This window comes from Pygoscelis adeliae, unplaced genomic scaffold, assembly GCF_000699105.1.
Source record: "Pygoscelis adeliae isolate BGI_AS28 unplaced genomic scaffold, ASM69910v1 Scaffold248, whole genome shotgun sequence".
NCBI classification, from domain to species: Eukaryota; Metazoa; Chordata; class Aves; order Sphenisciformes; family Spheniscidae; genus Pygoscelis; species Pygoscelis adeliae.
This window is the reverse complement of record NW_008825302.1, coordinates 60061-63727: the sequence shown is the minus strand read 5'-3', so window position 1 is coordinate 63727 and position 3667 is coordinate 60061.

Sequence of the window (3667 nt, the reverse complement as noted above, 5' to 3'; positions counted from 1 at the left end):
ACCTGGATGCTCGGTGGCTTATAGCATCTCAAAAGGGTTGTCTTGCCCTGTATGCCTTTCCCTTTTAACTGCGTGAGCAGGAGGATGCTCCCAGCTGACCATTGCCGCTTGGAGCGAAACATGGGGTTTACGGGGTGTCCACGGCAATGTCAGCCCAGTGCTCTGCAGTAGTTAAAACCCAAAATCTCCATCTGAGATGTAGGAATCCCTGGGAAAGGAAGGAGAGGAAGGAAAAGCAACCACAGCAGTGGCTTTTTTTTTGTTTTAAATGTGTTGTGCTGCCTGCAGTTCTGGTTCCCCTGCCTGAGGAGGGACATCATAAGCTAGGTAAGGTGCAGAGGGAGGCAGCAAGGGTGATCGGGCAGACCTGGGTCTGCTTAATCCAGAAAAGGGGCATGAAGGAGGCATATGAAATTATAAACTGGAGATCTTTAAATGTGTCTCTTCCGCAAGAGCTTGAATGAAGCTGGGTGGGGCAGGTTTTAAATGCCAAGCTGTAGTTTCACAGCCCTCCTCTTTACAGGATGTTGCAGATATTATGGTTTACATGGGTTAAAAAAAGCAACCGAATACATTTATGGAAGAGAAAGGTGGGAGGACGTGAGAAAATTCACTGGCTGAGAAAGATGAAATAGTGTCAGTGGGGGTGTGAGGGAAAATTTGGGACCTGCAAGGGGTGGAGGTGGAGAGAGGGAGCAGTCTGCTGGGTTCGTGCTGTGTGTTGGGAAGGGGTTTGGCCGGGGGGAGAGCTGGGCTGCGGAAGGAGGATGGCTCTGCCTGGAGAAGCGAGAAGCTTCTGCGGGTTGGGGCTTGGGAGAGGGATTGGGAGATGTGGAAGAGCCTGGGGGCAGAAGGGGCTGCTGGATCAGAGAGGGGCTGTTGGGGAGAGGAGGCTTTGCTGAGGGATGAAGACAAGAAGTACATTGAGTACAGGCTCCTGCTTTCTTTCAGCTCTCTCTAGCTATGCTACGGTCCAGCTGGCAGCTGGGGGGACATCTCTCATTCCCCATCACACCCACACCACCCCCTTTTTTCCCCCACCCCCCCACTCCTTTCTGCTGTAGCCCTGAGGGGATAAGTGCACAATGCCTGGCAGCTCTGAATGCTCCCTCTGTTGTCTGCACAAACCAAATGCTTTGTCCCCGCTCGCTGCCGGATCAAGGTGGGAGAGCAGCTCTTGGGCAGCTCTCCTGCAACCCAGCGGCAGGACCCTGAGACCACCCGGAGGGGCTGACCCATTAGCAGCAACCCACACACGGTCCACACGCCAGGGTCCGGCACTGGAAAATGCCCACCCTGCACAGGGGATGTCTTGCCAGCAGACTGGGAAGGGGAAGGGAGATGGTCGATGTCTGGGTTTGGCGGCTGTCGGTCCCTTCCCAGCCAGGCTCCGCATGTGATCTGCGTGCATCAGACCTGCTGCGCGCAGGGCAGAAGTGCTGTCCTAGCTGTCTCCCATGCCCATGTTTCTCTTGCTTTTCTGGTTTTGGGGGTGAGGGACAGACCCATAAATGATGTCTCCCGCCTGCTGCACCGCTGGTGAAAGGGGGCTGCGTGGGGCTGTGGCTGGGGAGCAGGGCAGGGAGAGACAGACCTGGCAAGGAGGGGTAGTTTCAGGGATGCTCCAGGGCATGGAGAGGGTGAGAGAGGGGTGCTGGGTTTGTCACAGTTATTTAGCACAGTCTCTGAAAGGCTTTTAAATCCTGCACGGGAGCCTACAGCTTGTCTCCTCTGTGCGGTTTCATGTGCCTGCCCTTGGTATTGCAGGAGCTAGGGTGACAGCATGAAAGGCTTTCAGTCCTGAAAGAGTTAATTTCTCATGCCTGCAGTGTCTGGGCAGTAATTCAGCTGCTGCTTTATATTCCTGAGCGGGTCCCCTCCCTTCTGCCGTCCCCTCCCAATCGTAAAAATACATCTTCTGAGGCACTGAAGGCAGGAGCTTGTGCAGGCAGTGCCGCGTGGCTGTGCCGGTGCCCGCCCTGCGGCTGTGCCGGTGGCGGGGGTCCGCCCGGCACGCTCGCCCTCTGCCCTCTTCCACGGAGTGCCCCGGTGCCAGGTGGCACTCGGCAGCTGCTCTAGTTCGGGGCGGCCGGTTTGAGCATGGCGTCATGAGCTGAATGAGCTCAGGCCTTAAGCTATAAAAGCTTCTTAAGGGTAGGCGCTGCCTGGGCCTCGTTATTGGGGCGCCAGCACTCGACTGCGTCTGGAAGGCAATGCCAGGCTTATATGGATAAGGCCGAAGTGCGGAGCGTGGGGGGATTCGGGGGGCTGTAATCCTCCGCCGGCACAACCCTGCGAGAGCCTGGTGGGCAGTATCCTCCGTTACATCGCCGCTGTCCTCTCCCATGGGGTGCACGGGGGCCTTCTAAGAAGGTTGTGTCCTGAGGTGTGGAGTCCCATTTGTGTCGTGGTGTTGCCCGTCGGGGAGCTACGCCTGCTGTCGGGAGTTGGGGTGAAGACAGGCGGAGACCTGAACCCTTAACGTGGTGTATTTTGCAGCCCTGGATCCCGTGGTGGGAACTTCTCAATTCCTCAGTGTCCTGAGGTCAGGTAGTTCTTCCAGCCCAGCCGGCCGCTGGCCCTGAGGAAGGTGGTCTGTACTAGAGCTGGCCTGGAGGTGCTTCTACCCCCTGTTTTTTAACAATGCCTTGTTTTCAGAACCAAGCAAAGCCAGCGAGATGACAAGAGATGGAGGCATCCTCGAGGAGACCACGGTGACCATCAGCTGCTCGAGCTAGGCGTTGCCCCTGGACAAAGGCAGAAAACTGCTGGACCTGCGAGAGGTTTCAGTAAGTAAAATAAAGTTTCAGTCTGGGATCTGTGCATGGCTATGAAGGGTAACTTATTTTCCTTCTTGCTCTTGGGGCTGTTTGTGCCAGTTTTTGTGTCGTTTTAGCTCTCCTGTCTGGTCTTTGGTCTGCCCCCGTAGACGACTGAAGGGTCAAAGGCTTCAGCCCAGGGGAGGAACATCATCTGCAGTTCTCATGGTGGAGCAGACTGGGCAGAAAGGCAGGGACAGAGGGTAAAGCCACAGCCCTCCCTACACATAGCTCAGTGTCGGGGTGCCAAAGCAGTGACCCCAGGTCTTGCCTTGCCTTGTGGGGTGCTGGCTCTTGGTGCAGTAGTTTATAGTGGGAACAGCTCTGCCCCAGCTTGTGGCTTCCAGGTGTTGAGTTGTTTTCTTGTTCTAATTTAACACATTTGTAACGTTGAAGTAATGGAGTGATCCATAACAGCCCAGCATCATCTGGGAGCAGCACACACCTTGGCTGCTGTCGCATCCCTGCAGGAGGAGGCCCAGGTAGGAGCTGGGGTACCGGGAGGGCGGGGAAGGACATAGGGTGGCTGGGAATGCTCTCAGAGAGAAGGCAGGTTGGCACCCTCTGACCTGGGAGAGCCACCCAGGGAGAGGTGAGCCAGCACAGGCGGTGCAGCAGGGTCTGGGGGCCTTTCAGCATGGCTGGGGTAACCCAGCACAGGGCAGGCTCTTTCCTGCGGGAGCTTGTACCCGCTCAAGCACTACTGGGAGCACTGGTCCCTCCTGGAGTCACGCCGAGCCTTTGCAGCTTTTAGTTCTAACGCACTTTTATGTTCACTAATACTACAATTCTGGTTTTCGTAGCATTTCAGGTGTTCCTGGGGCTTGTTATCACATCACGGGTTGGAA